This window comes from Anolis sagrei, chromosome 5 (genome assembly GCF_037176765.1).
Source record: "Anolis sagrei isolate rAnoSag1 chromosome 5, rAnoSag1.mat, whole genome shotgun sequence".
NCBI lineage: Eukaryota > Metazoa > Chordata > Lepidosauria > Squamata > Dactyloidae > Anolis > Anolis sagrei.
This window is the reverse complement of record NC_090025.1, coordinates 173624019-173643251: the sequence shown is the minus strand read 5'-3', so window position 1 is coordinate 173643251 and position 19233 is coordinate 173624019. Positions and strand designations below refer to the sequence as shown.

The window sequence follows — 19233 nt, the reverse complement described above, 5'->3', positions numbered from 1 at the left end:
AAGCATATGCAATGAAGCCAATGACATTAACACCAACAAAATTTCAGCAGATCCTTGAGGAAACAGGGCTGAGGTTGAAAGTAATGCTGTTAAAATAATAATTCAAGTCATGACCACAGCTTGGAAAAGTTATTTTGTGTTTTTTTGGAATACTGTACTATTCTACTATTCTCATCATTTCCCTAGCCAGCAAGGCCAGCATGAAAGATAATGGGAGTACTAATCAAAAACAGTAACCTTTCCAAGCTCTAGTAAGCATATAGTTGGCCTACTTATGTGAGCTCATTTAATGCAATTGTGCTTATGTATGAAGCACTTTGAATACCATCAAATCACTTAGGAGAATCTAACAATGCCTAAATCAGTGGTTCCCAACGTGAGGTCTGTGGACAACCAGTAGTCTGCAAGAATGAAAATATAGTCTGTGGCCTTACCATTACTACACAGTTGCCCCTAAACCAAGCAGCAATGAGAGCAACTGGTCTCACAAAACCTTCTTATAGTGCCGAAGCAACCGGGATGTTGGGAAGGGAGAGGCTGACTACCCACGAAAGATTACTACTACCACTTGAGCTCTAGATTATTGCATATGGTTTTCTGTGGGCGAGCAGATGGTGACTACTGGATGGCATATGTTCTGTATCAGAAACTAGAGCTGATGTGGTTTATCCAATGCAATTTTCTGAATCAGCACCCGAAATAACCAAACCAAATCTAAAGTTGACAAAAAACTTATAAGTAACCCTTTTGGTACTAATATTGGGCAGTGTTCTCTGGTCAAAGTGGCCCCTGGTCAAGTGGTTCCTGGTCAAAAAAAGGTTGAGAACCACTGACCTAAAGAAATGTTCTCTCCAGGCCTGCAAAGCAATTCCATGGACTACTTCTGACAGAGGTACATGGGATTACTGTACATATGTTTGCTACCACAGTCAACAACCCATATGTGTTGTATCATATGTTACATCTAGGCTGCCTTTGTTCATGCCTTTTAGTTCATAGCATTGTTGCTATGAACTAATAAAGCCAGCCTAGATGTAACATATGTTTGATATCAGAAACTGGAACTGTATTTTTAACTGGACATGGTAACTGTGACTGCTCCATTGTTTTCCTCTCTGTTTCTGGGCACAGTGGAAAGTGCTGATTATAGAATCATAGAATCATAGAATCAAAGAGTTGGAAGAGACCTCATGGGCCATCCAGTCCAACCCCCTGCCAAGAAGCAGGAATATTGCTTTCAAATCACCCCTGACAAATGGCCATCCAGCCTCTGCTTAAAAGCTTCCAAAGAAGGAGCCTCCACCACACTCCGGGGCAGAGAGTTCCACTGCTGAACGGCTCTCACAGTCAGGAAGTTCTTCCTAATGTTCAGATGGAATCTCCTCTCTTGTAGTTTGAAGCCATTGTTCCGCGTCCTAGTCTCCAAGGAAGCAGAAAACAAGCTTGCTCCCTCCTCCCTGTGGCTTCCTCTCACATATTTATACATGGCTATCATATCTCCTCTCAGCCTTCTCTTCTTCAGGCTAAACATGCCCAGTTCCCTAAGCCGCTCCTCATAGGGCTTGTTCTCCAGACCTTTGATCATTTTAGTCGCCCTCCTCTGGACACTTTCCAGCTTGTCAATATCTCTCTTGAATTGTGGTGCCCAGAATTGGACACAATATTCCAGATGTGGTCTAACCAAAGCAGAATAGAGGGGTAGCATTACTTCCTTAGATCTAGACACTATGCTTCTATTGATGCAGGCCAAAATCCCATTGGCTTTTTTTGCCGCCACATCACATTGTTGGCTCATGTTTAACTTGTTGTCCACGAGGACTCCAAGATCTTTTTCACACGTACTGCTCTTATTAAGTCCCATTGCAGAGTTAATGCCATTTGATATCACCTTAACTTACAGATAATGTGGTCACTGTTGCCCATTTTTGGTCTAAAATTATTTAGCCGCTTGTACTCCTTCTATTTTATTAGTTTTATACTTATTTATGCAATGATTTTGACACAAACTAAATAAACCGTAACTGCTATGGCTCGATGCTGTAGAAGTTTGGGGTTGTTGTTTGGTGAGTCACCAGCACTATTTGGCAGCCAAGGCATGTAAAACTACAGCTCCTGTGACTTTATGTGCCATAGCTTTGAGTTTCGACAGTTGGAGTAGTGTCAAACTGCATTATTTCTGCTGTTTAGATGAACACCTAGTGATCTCCAATATGAGCCTCCCTGGGTTTTGATTTCTTCTGGGCAGGCCCTTCTTTACATCCCATCACACACATAGCTAACTCCGTTCTCAAAGAGATATCCTCCTTCTACAGGCAGGTGAAGACTTTTTGTTATTTCATCCAGGATTGCACAGGGAGAAGAGGCCTTTTATAATGTGTTCTATTTTTTTCTATTCAATGATCATGCTTTTAACTGCTTTTAATCGTATTGATGGTTTAATTGTATTTTAAACTTTTGTGTGATGTGCATTTTTAAGCTGTATCTGTTTTTACTCCTGCAATATGTCTTTGAGTCCCAGATTAGTGAAAGGGCAGGATATAAATAAATATCAAAGGAAGGAACAGAAGGAGAGTCTATGGGGTTTTTTTATGTAACAGTGTTTCTCTGGTGTTCACATAGATTGTGTCTCTGACTTTACTTGGACAGATTGGCACCTGGAGAAATCTGTACAGGCATCAGGACATTGCCTGGAAGCCTGTTGTGCATCAATCACTGTGCATCCAGTACTCTCAAAGGGATTTGGTGTTAAGGCCTTTTGGGTAAAAGTATTGTTAACACTGCACATAGACTAGATCAGTGTTTCTCAACCTGGATGTTTGGGACCCCTGAGGAGTTGTGAGGGGGTTTCAGAGGGGTCACCCAAGACCATCAGATGATCTTAGGAACCCTTTCGGCAGAGAAGGCTGAAGATCTCTCTGCCTGTCCTTCTCTTCCTTTTTGAAAACAGAAAGTGAATCCTCCCATCAAAAGCCCGCTTCCGCTGTGATTGGCTGGCCTCTCAGTTGGCCTCTCAGCCAAGGGGAAGGCTGTTTCTGAGACTCCAAGTAGGGAGGGGAGAGCAGGCATGCTTGGTACATGGGGTGCAAGTGCAGGCAAGGGAGAGCGTGCGAGGCTGGAGGGAGGCTAGTGACAGCGAGTCCCTTCAAGTCATGGGGGTACTGTGTGGGAAGTTTGGCCCAATTCTATTGTTGGTGGGGTTCAGAATGCTCTTTCATTGTAGATGAACTCTAAATCCCAGCAGCTACAACTGCCAAATGTCAAGATCTATTTTCTCCAAACTCCACCAGTGTTCACATTTGGACATATTGAGTATTCATGCCAAGTTTGGTCCAGATCCATCATTGCTTGAGTCACATTGCTCTCTGGATATAGGTGAACTACAACTCCAAAACTCAAGGACAATGCCCACCAAACCCTTCCAGTATTTTCTGTTGGTAATGGGAGTTCTGTGTGCCAAGTTTGGTTCAGTTCCATCATTGGTGGAGTCCAGAATGCTCTTTGATTGTAGGTTAACTATAAATCCCAACAATTACAACTCCCAAAACAAAATCAATCCCCCACTCCCCCATCCCCACCAGTATTCAAATCTGGGCATATCAGATATTTGTGCCAAATTTGGTCCAGTGAATGAAAATACATCCTGCATATCAGATATTTACATTATGATTCATAACAGTAGCAAAATTACAGTTATGAAGTAGCAACTAAAATAATTTTATAGTTGGGGCTCACCACAACGTGAGGAACTGTATTAAAGGGTCATGGCATAAGGAAGGTTGAGAACATTATGCCGATATACAGCCAATCCTCAAGTTATGAACAAAATAGGTTCTATAGCATTGTTCTTAAATTGAATTTGTATGTAAGTCAGAACTTGTACATTTTTAAAGTGTAACTCCAGGCAAAAAATATCTTGTAAAGCTTTGGAAGGGTTAATACCCATGTGGTTGTTGTTTTGCTGTCTGTGCCCCTGTTCAGAAGGTTTCACCTCACTTTCTGTCCCTGTGATAATTGGATTTGGAAAAATTTGGCTTGTTGTGGAAAGAAGCATTGGTGAGAAAACTTCAGTGGTGACACCTTTTCCCCATGATAACTCTTTCAGGAGTGAATTTTCCTTCCGAGGGGTAGATTTCTCTCACTTCCTGTTGTTTCACCCCCATTTGAAACGATGAGTCGGATAGGGACTGCCTATATATGTCCATATTTTTCTGTATTACATATGGAAGGCATATGAAGAAATCTGGTTATCTCTACATATTTGTATATGTTGCTATTTTTTAATCACTTAGAAGTATAACTTTTTACAACTGCATGTTTACAATGGTGTGCAAGCACTAGCATGGGGTGTATTCTCAGTGCCACCATTACTCTTTTGTTGTTTCACGGTACAGAGCTGTGAAAAGCTGTTTTTGGATTATGACTGCTAGAATCCCCCAAAAGCAAAGAACAGACATCATTTTGAGGTTCATGAGTTCATATACATGTCTTTTTCATGCTGAAATCTTTTTTGAAGAGATAACTGCTCCAAAATACTAAAAAAAAAACTTGGGAATATGAAATTGAACTACAGTCTTATCACATTTGCCATATCAATTTGGACATCTCATGTCAGTGAACCGAGTGAATAATGCCAAGTAGAACCAATTCAACATATTTTGCCCTTTTCCCTGTTCATTTATTGTCTCTCGACAGATTGCAAGAAGCTTCACATTTATTCAGTATTCAAAAATGATTCATAATTTCTTTCACAATGAATAATTCTTAGCCTGAAAAACATTTAAAACTGTGCACATGACAATGGAGCACGCAATCTGCAGCACACAGAAGAACTTAGGGACAAATACTTCTGAAACTTGCAGAACCGATAATTATGTTTTGAAGCAACCATAGCACTTTTTTAAGAAAAGGAGGCATTTGGCTTTGCCGTTGATGCAACACAAAATTAAAACTGATTAGGGAAGAAAGGGACCCTATTCTCACGATGGGGACAGGCTGTAGCAATGTATCTCTGCACATCATGTACAATGGATGGACCACAACTCAATAGCAAAACAGATGTATTGCATGCAGAAGATTCCAGGTTCACTTTCTGATGTTTACTCTTAAATGGATTTGGACCCAGGCTATGAGAAATACCAGTCCTTGGAAAAGTTACTTTTTTTCAGACCACAGTTGGGACAAGCTTCCAGTCAACAGGCACTTTCCTTTTCCCCTTAGCTGCTTAAGGGGGCCAAGGCTGTTAGGAATTGTGAGAATTGAAGTCCAAAACACCTGGAAATCCAAAGTTTGCCCATGCCTGAACTAGAAGGTCCTGAAAAGAACTCAGAATGGCAGTGGCTCCAAAAATTACTTTGTGAGGCTCTGGAAGGTCTTTTGCCTGAGAACCTGGAGAGTTGTTGCCAGTTCCTATGGACAATAATAACATAAACTATTCCTTTCAATTAGTATCGCAAAGATTCTAGTGGCTACTCCTGCTACAGCAGTTTAGTAGCAGTAAATTTTGGAGTACAGGCATTCGCTATGACAATCCCTATTGTCAAATACTCCAGTCCCTATGCTAATCCCCTCAGTCAAATGCACCTGAATCCAAAACTTCAGGTAATTGTATTGATTCGTAGCAACAAACAAGCTCTATGTCCATTTCTAGCCTGACTAGATTTTTGTAACTCTAATGGTTATTCATTTCCCATTCAGGACCTCAGTATCCCAAAATAACAGGAAGAGCACTCAGGTGTTTGAGAAAATTTACACAACTACAGACAACAGTGGACACTGCTATGGAATGGCTCCAAATAATTGGCCAGTGTAGAAAAACTCTGGTTGTCCAAACAGTTGTATTGCATTTTACTTCCTATTCACTGAATATTTTGGCAAAATGATGCAATAACCTTTTGGAAAATGTGAATCTCCATAACCATTTGGAAAACAGGATTCACAGCCTTTTTGAAAAATCAGTGGTCACTGGAAGCCATGATCTTGTTAGAAGGCACAACCTTTTGAAAATTGATGTTCACCAGCATTCATGCAAGGCAACTAGGTCTCTCAGCTGTTAAACTGAGGCCCCTTCCTCACAGCTGAATAAAATCCCACATTATTTGCTTTGAACTGGAATATATAGCACTGTGGACTCAGTTAACCCAGTTCAAAGCAGATAATGTAGGATTTTCTGCTTTGATATTCTGGGTTTTATGACTTTGTGGAAGGGCCCTGGTGTACTTAGGTATGTCTTTGACCTGTCAGGGACAAAGACATGCCAATTCACAAAAACATATATATTTAGCAGAGTTTCAGAAGTTTTCCTTTAGTTCCCCAAAAAGCATCTATTCTCCCTTAAATCATGCTCTCAAGAGACAAAATAAACAGTCTTCTTTAAAAGTAACAGAGTTGGTTTACTCACAAATCTTCTTGAATACAGCATACAGGCACTTTGCCTATGAATCTAGTTACAATAGGATTTAAAGTAGTTTCTCTGTGTAGGTAACACAGGGCATCTTCATTAGAAACAATAATCCATAGTCCATTGGAGTCTTTAAGCATACATCTTATTGAAATCTGAACTGTATAACTGTATTCAATGCTTCTGATGCAAACACTTCTCTATATAGCCTCCCAAAGCAAACACTGATCTAAAAATGGAGTCTAAGTCCTGAACATGCCTAGTTCTGATCACATGGTCTGAAGCCCCTCCCACAACAAAGAGAGTAGGTAAAATTACAAACCAATACAGACATACAATACAGCATGCAATTATATACATAACAAACAACTAATGAAGGCTTGAGAAGGTTGCTATTTCAAACAAAAAAAAATCACACTCAGCCTCATATAAATATGGAAAGGGACTCCCAAGTCCAGAATCTGGATTCCAGTCTGGCACTTGAGCCTTAAGTGCTCAAGAAATGCGATATTGCATAGAAAATAGCCATGTGAAACCAGTCTGTATTTTTTTAAACTGATACTCCTTCATGGTTAAGAGCAGTGTCTTTCAGATGGATTGGAATAAAAACCCATTATCTCCAACAAGGTTCCTCTGAACTTTAAATATATGACACAATAGAGATCGCTTGTTTGACAATTCAGATGTGGATTAAGCAAAGGAACCTGAATTCTCAAGCTCACAATTAACAAATGGTAAACAATGTGACATAAAATACAGAAATACTGAAAAAACGATGGGCTGTTCACTTGTTCATTTACTAAGAGACAATAGTAAAGGTCATGCTGACTGCTGATGATGGGAGGAACTCTGAATCAAAATGAATGACAGCCATAATTCCTAACAAACAGTACTTGGATGAATACATTTCAAGAATAGTCTTACAAATAAATAAGTAAATGAGGGTGTGTGGATGTAAAGTAGGGATTTGGATAAATTTTCTCAGTCAATATGAATAGTACATGTTTAACAGAAAAAAAAATCCTAAACAAGAACAAAAGGGGTCACCCTTTTAGATATTTCATTTCGTTTTATTTTTAGATGAAAAAAGAAGGGTGAAAAAGCGCTTCTAAAATGCCAAGTGACCTTTATCTTGGTGTCTCCTCCAAACCCCAGCGAACAAAACCAAAAATGGAGGGATCCCTGGAGACGAAAGGAAGCAAAGTGACATCCACAAATTGCCCATTCCAAAAAAATGTCAGAACTGCTCAGGGAAAGCAGGAGACACAAAGCTAAAGTCAGGGCTTGTGATGTTTCCTTTTTGAAAGATCACTTTTTAAAAACAAATGGATTTAAATGCAATAGCTAGAGAACCAATGAATGAAATGAAAAGCAGCCAAAGTGAGAAAGGCGGTATACAAATATAGTAAATAAACAAATAAATAGTTTAAGATTTCCATTGCTCATCCAGTCCTGCCCCATGAATCTTGGCATGTTAAAAAGGCTGGGTATGATATAGTCTGACTTGGTCACGGAAGTTTGACTTGGCCACGGTAGTCCATGTTCTGGTTACATCCCGTATAGACTACTGCAACGCTCTCTATGTGGGGTTGCCTTTGAAGACTGCTCGGAAGCTTCAAATGGTCCAGCGCTCGGCAGCCAGGTTGCTAACAGGAGCGGCACTCAGGTAGCATACTACTCCTCTGTTGCGCCAGCTCCACTGGCTACCAGTTTGCTACCCGGCACAATTCAAAGTGCTGGCTTTAGCTTATAAAGCCCTAAACGGTTCTGGCCCTACTTACCTCTCCGAACGCATCTCCTCCTATGAACCGAATAGGACACTAAGATAATCTGGGGAGGCCCTCCTCTCGGTCCCACCTGCATCACAGGTACACTTGGCAGAGACGAGAGATAGGGCCTTCTCTGTGGTGGCGTTTTGGAGGAAAGTGAAGACCTGGCTATTCGAACAAGCATTTGATTAAACAGTGTAAATGAACATAGGAATACGGAATAAAGGATGACGAGACTGGATTCTGATTTTACTGTTGAGGCGCTACTTATTGTTATACTGAAGTTAGTGATTTATGTTATAATTGTTTTAATTGCCTGATACTGTTTTGTAATGCTTTGTATTGATGTTGTTCACCGCTTTGAGTCGCCTGAGGGCTGAGAAAAGCGGTATAGAAATAAAGTATATAAATAAATATAGAGGTGGGTCCCAACAGCAAAAAAAAAAAAAAAGCAGCAGACCTACACCAGTAGGACGAAAAGAGAAGCAGACAACTAAAGATTTCCAGATTCTTTAACCATATGATCCAATTTTCAGTTGGGAGTGGGGAGCTGTAGACCACCAGGAGCATTTCATAACTTTCAACTATTTGAGAGAGGCATACCTAATTAATCTTCTGTTTTTCCCCATTTTCCCACTTTGTTTTTTCCCACTTTGAAAATGTCAATTTCTCTCTCCTCCTCCCACTTGTCTTCACCTTTTGTCCTCAGTTTGCATCTATTGGTACAAGATGAACACAGAACATAGCATTACTTTGTACTTAACTCAGCAGAGTGCAGAGGAAGAGACTGAATTTGCCCTTCCCAGTAGGCTCATGCAAAAGCAAACTTCTGCAGACCCCTCATCGTTAATAACATTTGCCATCTTAATCACTCTCTCATGCTTCTTGACAACAACATATATCCTGGTTTTCATCTGTTCAAGTTGAAAGGCCATGGGAAGTTCAAAATTTATAATCCTCCAGATGTTGCTGTACTGCAGCTTCCACCATATGTCACCAATGGCTCTGCTAACAAGTGCAGCCTAAACATGTTTGGAGGACTGCTTGATTATTATTTATTATTATTTGATGCACAACAAGATTAGTGCACAACAAACAAGATTAGTATGCTGGCTTTTGTATTCAATCACATGTGGGCTACTTCCCAAGTGTCTAGGACTGTGTGATGTATCGGAGAATGGTGCATGCAAGTCCAAGTAGGGTGGCCTTTTGCAGCGCCAGTTGTTTTTAAACGCAGGCCAAGGTCTTTAGGCACTGTACCCAGTGTGCCAATCACCACTGGGACCACCTTTACTGGCCTGTGTCAAAGTCTTTGCAGTTCAATCTTTAATTATTATTATTATTATTATTATTATTATTATTATTATATGTTGGTTTATACCCTACCTTTTCTCTCCATAAGGAGACTAAAGCAGCTTACATTGAAAGTATTTCAATACAACATAAAATCTACAACTATACAAACATTGAAACAGAATTACATATCATTGGTATTTCCATCCTTGCATAAATACAAGCTGTCAGCCTATACTTTAGTTAGTCCCAAACTAATTGTACCAATTTACCTATGTGCTGACTTGCCATTTGACAGCTGCTTCAATGGATTTACACTAGTTGGGACTAACCAATAGAATGAGGATCATAAATGTGAGATCTGAGAAATAAACGCCTATAAATAAAGCATTAATGATAGATGGCATTTTATATATTGAAGAATTTTAGCTGCAATAAAAGTGCAGAAGATCCATCTCATAATGACCATTGGTTATATTAAAAATATATAATTGAAAGGTACATAAGCATCTAAAAAATGTCAAGGACTAATGCAAAATTAATAATGCACAACACATAATTTCGGCAACAAACACATATGCATGCCCAAATTTCATGTGAGATACATTTGGCAGGGCGGGATATGCTCACTGTCATTTGGTTTTTAAAAGCGATGCACACCTTTTCAGTCTAATTTTTTCAGTCATTATATGCTGAATCATCGGATCAAGAGAAATATGCATAAGCCAAAAAAATCCGGGTGAGTCATTTTTTCCCTCCCAGCTGTGGGACACTGAGGGCAATCTCTGTCGAGTTAAGTTCACTTTGGAGGAAAAGGCTTATGGTACATTTTAAATTAACTTCATATTATTTAGGAAAGCATAGGTTTAACTTACACTTCTTTAACTGCTGGAAACAAGCACACTGCCCTTCAGTCTGAATCCTTGGGCTCAAGAATTATTTCTCTCCTTCATTCTTTTAAGATATCAATTGAGCTTAAGTATGTTTATTGGTTGTATAATTTCACTGGGTTTGACCCAGAGCTTGGAAGAAGCTACTATTTGTACTACAGTTCTTAGAATCTCCATCCAACAAGGTAGGAGGCCGTGACCTGCCTATCCTAAATTTGCATCTGAATAAGTAATTTAGTCCCATTGATGTTACTGGCACTCTGGAGTGTTGGGGTTTGTGGCCAGGTGGATCAGGTCCATTTTGTCTACATTCACACCACCATAATTCCCCTTTCCCTATGCTAGTGAGTGCAGTGAAGAGGATGGATCACTCCCCCATTCTTGTTTGGTGGCCTTTCCAGGTGCAGAAAAGGAGGGGACCGGAAGTACATGAAGAGCTATACCTTCTTATGTCCTCTTGCAATGCAACTTTCCATTTTTTAGTGCACACATACACATAATATTTCAACAACCTGGCATCTGTGGACCCATTCATCAAGTAACATAATGCCCACATGGTGCTACATAGCCTTCAGAGTTCCTTGCCCTTTCTGTGTTCTTTCCCAACCTCGCGGTTTTCCTTCTTGTGCAAAGACTGTCAGATCACTGTAGGAAGTGTGTTGGGTACAGGAACAGGAGGAATCACCCGACAAGAAATGTGGCAGGATAAATGGGAAGGTGTGTCAGGACAGATATGGGTCGTGAACCAGAGGTTCCCCACTGTGGCTTTAGCTTTTCCTGTTCAAATTCCCCTACTGCTGACTCTGTGACCAAGTTACATGTGTTTGTTGTGCCTCCTTCTCAGATAGCACCAGCTCAAGTGTATATTTGGAGAGAACTTCCACACATCTGAAGCTCAGTTGGTGCCGTTTCACCTGTTTTCAATGAACCATCAGCCCACCTAGATAAGGCAGGCAGCAAGCACTCATCAGTCACTGTGGCTACCTCTTCCACTACTCTGTATAAAAGACACCCAAAGCAGCTTTCTGAACATTTGGAACTGAATCTTGACTATTATTTTACACCTGTCTTGATTTTTCTGACTATTGGGTGATTTCTTAACCACTGGACTGCAAATTATCAATGCATTTTTCTCTCCTCTCCCAGTGAATTATTACAGCATGGTCCAAAATCTTTGTTAATCTTGCACATTTCAACAAATTCTCCATCTTGTTTCCTTTCTTCCTTGATTCCATTATTTTAGCCATGTCAGAATCTCCTGGAGTAGGCATGTGCTCTTTCTAATCTGTGGTCACCTATAGGCTTGCTTTTCCCTATAGCAGTAGCTGCCTTTGTTCCCCTTGGAAACATTGCTTTTGGAGGCTTTCTCAGCTATGGGGATGTCACCAAATCTTTATAACAGTAAAGGGTTACACAGAAATACTTTGCTTCATATAAAGACTTCCATCAAAGAGAATAGATTGAAAGTGTCGTCCATGTGGTCGATGTTTTGTGCTTACCAGCATTTCAATCCTCCAGCTGTTTTCCTTAGTGCTTTGCCTCTCTGGAGAATACCCTGCAGATCTAAGCAGTTGCCAGTTTCTTTGATTCATTGTGTAGCTCAAAGATGTAATTTTAATTGTTGCTTCACCTATATTCAGCCCTGTGAGTGTTTATTTTAGAGATTGATTTGGAGGGTTTTCAGCTATCCTGACTGTTAAGAAATCTCAAGTGCCTTCCATTTTGTAAAGCCTGGTTTGTTTATTTATTTATCGTGTCAGAAGCTAATTGAGAATATAATTTTAACACATACAAAAACCACAAACAAAGTTAAAAACTTGGCATTATACTAAATTTGCTTTGACCAGAAGCTGGCCACTTCAAGTGCCTCTGTTATCACTGTAAGAAAGTCCTCCATTGTGCATGTCGAAGGGCTTAGGCTGCATTATAGTAAGTGGTCAGTGGTTTGCTCTTCTCCACACTTGCATGTCGCAGACTCCACTTTGTAGCTCAGTTTCTTAAGGTTTCTTAAGGTTAGCTCTGCATGTCATAGAGCACCTTCCAAGTCAACAGTCTTCTGTGTGTCCAGGATGGAGTCTCTCATCTGGTATTAGCCATGGATTGAGGTTCCGGGTTTTAGCCTGCCACTTTTGGAGTGGATCCAGACAGCCTTTTATGCCAGGATCATCTGCATTTAAAAAACATGGATGTTTCTGGGAGGCTATCTACACCCACCCCAGAAAGCGCACACTTTCTGGGGTGAGTGTCCAGACAGTCTCTCGGGACTAGCCCAAGAGAACGTCTGGAGGCCCTGCCCACATCCTTGCAGGCCCCTTAGAAAGGTAATGGAAATTTACCCGGCCTCCATTACAAACTTCAGCAAGCTCTCCCGGCACATAGAAATTAGGTGCCAGGAGAGCAGGGGGGGAGAAGCGATTTTCATTTCTACATGCCAGGAGAGCTGACCAAAGCCTGTAATGCAGGCTAGGTAAGTTTCCATTACTTTTCTATTGGGGCCTGGGGGCTTAGGAGAGGGGTGGGTATTTCCACAGTTTACTGGGCTTATTTACTGGAAAGGTCTGTTGGGCATTGTCCTTGAGTTTTGGAGTTGTAGTTCACCTACATCCAAAGAGCACTGTGGACTCAAACAATGATGGATCTGGACTAAACATGGCACAAATACTCAATATGCCAAAATGTGAACACTGGTGGAATTTGGGGGAAATAGACCTTGACACTTTAGAATTGTAGTTGATGGGATTTCTAGTTTACCTACAACGAAAGAGCATTCTGAATCTCACCAACAATAGAATTGGACCCAACTTCCCGCTCAGAACCCCCATGACCAAAAGAAAATAGTTTTTGGATGGTCTTTGGTGACCCCTCTGACCCCCCCTCATAACCCCACAAGGGGTCCCGACCCCAGGTTGAGAAACACTGCTCTAGGAATATTATAGTACAGCATGCTTCTGCCAGAGGTTTCTGCCAGAGGTTGCTACAGGATCCAGCAAATGTCTAGTGAGGATACCTCTCTATGAATCTTTAGATTGTCTAGCTCGACTCTGGTATGCTGAGACTGGATGAAAGATCATTTAATTGTGTTGGGTTATATCCATGGTTTCAGGTAACTGCAGTCCAGCTAAGACTCTGGATATAGAGTCTTACTATGGTATATTGCAATACCATGCTGAACATTGCCAGCTGATTCTCCCCAGGCCAATCAAGAGCTAGATGGTCTCACAAAGTCTTTGTGTTAGGCTCTTTTCCTCAGTCTGAGCAAGTTGTTTTTGTGAGAAGGTTCTGAACACATTTGGCTTGACCTATGTGACCCAACCACCAGGGCTTCTTTGAACTATGTCATCTACCCTGTGGACCTTTAGACCTTGGTTTGCCTGTCTCAGAAGCAGACCACACAGACTTCTCCACCTTTCACTTATTTTTCTCATGTACCAAGTCTTTGTAAGATGACTGATTTGTAACAGCAGAATGAAACACAAAGAAAGCCAGAAAACCGAGAGTTTAGAGGACAAATCTATAATAATAGCCTTTCGTGAACTTATGCAACAGAGGTCAAGAGTATCAACATGGATTTGCACTGATTTTCTTTGCTTTTGTGGGCTTAAGCCTGAACCCCTAATGTTCTTTTAATGTGGATTTTCCTGCAGACACTAACAGAATGACTGACAGGCAACTACAAATTACAGGGTTATAAATACTTTGGATTTTTTGTTCCTGCAGCCAAGGCTGTGCTGATATACTAAATGATTACTCTAAGAGATTAATGCTCAGCACAACATCCCCTTTTTAAAATATCTGATCTCCATAACTGACTAAAATGGAGGTGGGAGAAAAACAACATATATAGCTTCCCTTTATTTGTGTTTTTTTTTTAACATTTGTGTGTCTTTAAACTTGTACAGCTGGTAGATTTTAAGAAAATCAAAACAAGACAGAGACATTGATTCCCATAGTACAAACATAACTACTTCTATTGAGCCAAATTGTTCCAGGCCAAGAATGTGAAAACCAGTCAATCTATTTATTGTTGATGTTATCTGCCATCAAGTCAGTTTCACTATATAGCATTCCTATGAATTAAACACATCCAAGAACTCAGTCATCAACAGCCTTGCTAAAGGCTCATAGGGCTATGGTTGCTTCCTTTATTGAGTCAATCCGTCTACAACAGTGGTTCCCAACCTGTGGTCCATGGACCAGCCATGGTCCGCAAGAACTAAAGTATAGTCCGTGGCTTCACCATTACTACAGCGTTCAACAAGAGTGACTGGTCTCATAAAATCCTCTTATAGTGCTGAGGCTTATTAAATATGGTTTTCTATGGGCAAGCAGATGACAACTACTGGATGGCATATGTTCTGTATCAGAAACTAAATAAAATTTTGTTTGTCCAATGCAATTTTCTGAATCAGCACCCCAAATAACCAAACCGAAACTAAAGTTGACCAAAAACCGATTTGTAACCCTTTTGTTATTAATGTTAGAGAGTGGTCCCAAAAAAGGTTGGGAACTACTGATCTAGAATATAAAGTGCCTTCCTCTTTTTTTTTTCTATCGCTCTCCACTTTACCAAGTATTACTGTCTTTTCTAATGAATCATATCTTCTCATGATGTGTCCAAAGGACGATATCCTCAATGTAGATACTTTGGTTTCTAGTGACAATTTAGGCTTGATTAGCTCTTGGGCTCATTAATTTTCAGTTTACATACTAGGAAAATGGTATGGAGGAACAGACTTTTGGGCCCTTCCACACAGCACTATATTCTAGAATAATAAGGCAGAAAACCTCACAATATCTGCTTTGAACTGGGTATCTGAGTCCACACTCAGATAATGTGGGATTTTCCGTCTTGATATTCTGAGATATAGGGCTTTCTGGAAGGGCCCTGAGAGCAATGATTGCTCTTTCAAACCACATTTAACTCTTTGGAGAACCTACTGTCTTTTTTGGTCAAAATATATACTGGCAGTGATATATAATTCCCAGACCATGGAAATTCCTTCATAAAAAACTAAAATCAGAAACACTGGGAACCTGAAACCAAAGGCCCTTCCTGATAGTCATATAACCCAGGATTATCAAGGCAGTAAACCCCACAATATCTGCTTTGAACTGGGTTATCTGAGTCCACACTGCCATATAGCCCATATAATGTGGGATTTTATTCAGCTGTGTGGAAGGACCCCGAGTTAGAATAGGCAAGACTTCCATGATTCATTTTAAAGGGACTGTAGCTCTCACTCTCTTACACCATCTCTCTCGCACGCACACTATTTAACATTTCAAAAAACATCAGTTTTTCCAAACCAGAAACAGACTTCAGATTAGTTTTTCTCCACCCCAGTTATGGTAGTCTGAGGCTCCTGCAGAGTCCCAGGGCAGAAAAGAAAAGGTCAGTACTGAATATTTAGAGAAAGCTGACAGGTAGATGAATGAAAAGTAAAGAGAAATAATATCTTACTAGTAGAATTTGAAAAGGTTAATGTTTCGACTACAGAGCATAGAGTCCCTTAACCAGCATGGGATTTGGGATGGCACAATCTGGCAAATTTTCTAGGGCAGGCATTGGCAAACTTTAGCCCTCCAGGTATTTTGGACTTCAACTCCCACAATTCCTATCAGACGGCTGATAGGAATCGTGGGAGCTGAAGTCCAAAACACCTGGAGAGCCAAAGTTTGCCCATGCCTGTTCTAGGGGAATGTTTTTCTGGCAAAACAGCTTAAAACCACAAAGCTAATGTTCCTCTTCTAATTTGACAGATTTTTAATACACCAAAATAAGTAAGTTTTATTTTGTTTTCAAAAGAAAGAAAAATAGTAACTCAAATAAACAGTACCAAAAAGGGGGACAAAAAAGGGAAAGATAAGATTTATTGGAGGTTTTTATACAAGTTTGAGTAGCCATCTCTCAGGAATGTTTTTTCTATGGACTCCTACACTGGAAAGGGTTACATGACCCTTGAAATTTCTTCCAACTGCATGATTCCCACTCCTTTCAATGGGGTCAAAGGAATATCCATGTGCCATCTGCTCCCGCTGCATTAGGAGGTATTCTCCCAGTAATGTAAAGGAAACATTTTTACCCAACTGGTTTCAGATTCACAGGACCAATCATAAAATGGCCGGAAATTCATCCTAAACAGAAAGTAGATGTTAAAATTAACATAACCAATGATATTGCAATAATGAATAGGTGGTTCTAAATTTTATGGAGCCAAATCCTCTCAACAGTTGTTATTAAAGATAGATCCACCTGTCCATCTCTTTTTTCCATGCCAGGAGCATCTTGAGAAACTGAAACTCGCTTCTGGTGTGAGAGAATTGGCCATCTACAAGGATGTTGCCCAGGGGATGCCTGCATGTTTGATGTTTTACCATCCTTGTGGGAGGCTTCTCTCATGTCCTCGCATGGTGAGCTGGAGCTGGCAGAGAGAGCTCAACCTCTGGAGCTAACAGAGGGAACTCAACCTCTCCCCGGATTCAAACTGCCAGCACAAAGGTTTAACCCATTGCACCACTGGGGGTGGAGCTTCGGGTGGCGCAGTGAGTTAAACCCCTGTGCCAGCAGAACTGAAGACTGACGGGTCGCAGGTTCAAATTTGGGGAGAGGCAGATGAGCTCCCCCTATCAGCTTCAGCTCCTCATGCGGGGACACGAGAGAAGCCTCCCACAAGGATGATAAAACATCAAATCATCCGAGCATCCCCTGGACAACATCCTTGCAGACAGCCAATTCTCTCACACCAGAAACGACTTGCAGTTTCTCAGGTCGCTCCTGACATGACAAAAAAAAAAAACACCGGGGGCTCCTCCATGATTAATAAAATATCTGGATTAGCAAAAGCAATAAGCATCATGCCTCTGTTATGGTCCAGCTGTAGATGAAATGTAGACTATTTAGCTCTTCCTTAGGTCCTATAAAGACATGTTCTGATTCATTAAATCCATCTCAAGATAATAATAGGAAAGAATAATATCAAGGTCATACGGCAAAAGTTATTTATTTTTTGTGCAAGTGCAGGTAGAAAATTCATTTCTGTCTGGGTGTTGTTTTACAAAGTATTACAGTCAAGTATTTCCGCTTATCAGAGGAGCATTGGCACGTGTGTTTGTCGGTGTATTAACGCGATATAAATGTAATTTTCTCTCCAGTTCCAAAAAAATTGCTTTTCTATTTGAAGAGTTAAAAACAATAGGAATGAATAAAGCTGTGATCTGCCAAGTGATCCTTTGTCATCCCAGAACAGAGGCAGTAATCTTCTTGGTTGTGATTATGCAGGAGAATATTATATTGATCCTGTAAAATATCTCTGATTGGATCAACATTATTTTCTCTTGCATGGGAAGGTCTTACCCAGGAATGAATGTAATTCCACTACTAAAACTGTCTTACTGAAATCCTCCAATAAATCCTCAAAGCAGGGCTGTTAGTAATACCTTTATTAGACTAACTAAACAAGATATTTATATGCAGGGCTTTCCACTGTCACTCCACTTCCTTTTCTTTTTTAAATTATGAAAAAGAAGGGAGGTGAGATTTCAAAGGTGCTCTTTTATACAGATGCAAAACAAGATAGCTTTCTTCCTGTGCTGGAAGCCTGGTGCTTTTTCCCAGCAGGATTCCAACTGAAATAGCTTAACCCAACTGCGTACCTTTCATCAGTGCTGGACTACAATTCCCATCATTGGCTTGCTGAGAAAGGTGGATATTTCAATCTGACTTTAACTACAATCACCACAGTGGTTAGAAGGAAGTGGATGTGTTCCAGCAAAAATGGACTTTCTACCTATTTTTAAAAATATGTTTTACTGCACACAGAGATATTTTTCTGCAACAAAGCTTTCGGGAAAGTGTAATAGAGCAGCGATAGGAAACCTTACCAGGTCAATTAGATTACTTACTTAGGTAATCCCTCATTGTCCAAGTAAGATTGTCCTCCAAATTCGGTGTCCTGGCAGTGGGTATGTAGGTGACTGTGGAGCCCTATTCTTGACCTGCATGTTCTCCCGCAGTGAGGGCATCAGTATCCAGGTGGAAGGCAGTCTCACTCAGGGTTGGCTTGATACGCCTTTCTTTTAGCACATTTTTCTTTTTCGCCCTCCATTCATGCCTCTTCAAATACTACACACTGCTGGTCACAGCTGACCTCCAGCTAGAGTGCTCAAGGGCCAGGCTTCCCAGTTCTCAGAGACTATGCCACCCATCTTTTCCTGTCCTCCAACATTACATTTCCCATTCTTGAGTTCAGAGTAGAGCAACTGCTTTAGGAGACTGTAATTGGGCACTCGGACAATGTGGCGGTCCAGCGTAATTGATGGCGGAGGACCATTGCTTCAATGCTAGTGGTCTTTGCTTCTTCCAACACACTGTCATTTGTCCACCTGTCTTTCCAAGAGATTTGCAGGATTTTTCGGAGGCATCACTGATGAAATTGTTCCAGGACTTGCGTATGGCATCTGTAGATAGTCCACGTTTCATAGGCATATAGCAGGCTTGGGAGGACAACAGCTTTATAAACAAGCACTTTGGTATCCCTACGGATGTCCCGGTCCTCAAACACTCTCTGCTTCATTCAGAAAAATGCTGCACTCACAGAGCTCAGGCGGTGTTGTATTTCAGTTTCAATGTTGGCCAATTAGATTAGACACAAATTTGCAAATTCCGCATGATTTGTTAGATTACAGTCCTTTCTGGGCAACACTCAGCCTCCAAGTCACATGTACCCCTAGTTGTTTTGGAAGTTCCCTTTGCCCCCAGATGCTACTGTCACGGCTAGAAGCAGATTGCTATTTTCTGGTATTATCTTTGTAAAATGGTTCTCTATGCTGTAGAGAGTTCTTGCTGTTCCTGCAGAACATGGTAGAACCTCAGCAGTAGCAATGC

General features: G+C 40.7%; 2 protein-coding genes across 2 annotated transcripts in view; both read right to left on the bottom strand.

Moving 5' to 3' along the window:
- Positions 1–19233, bottom strand: part of ADCK2 (aarF domain containing kinase 2) — a 200710-nt gene that overhangs the window by 274 nt on the left and 181203 nt on the right. The window lies entirely within an intron of this gene.
- Positions 1–19233, bottom strand: part of TMEM178B (transmembrane protein 178B) — a 377870-nt gene that overhangs the window by 327812 nt on the left and 30825 nt on the right. The window lies entirely within an intron of this gene.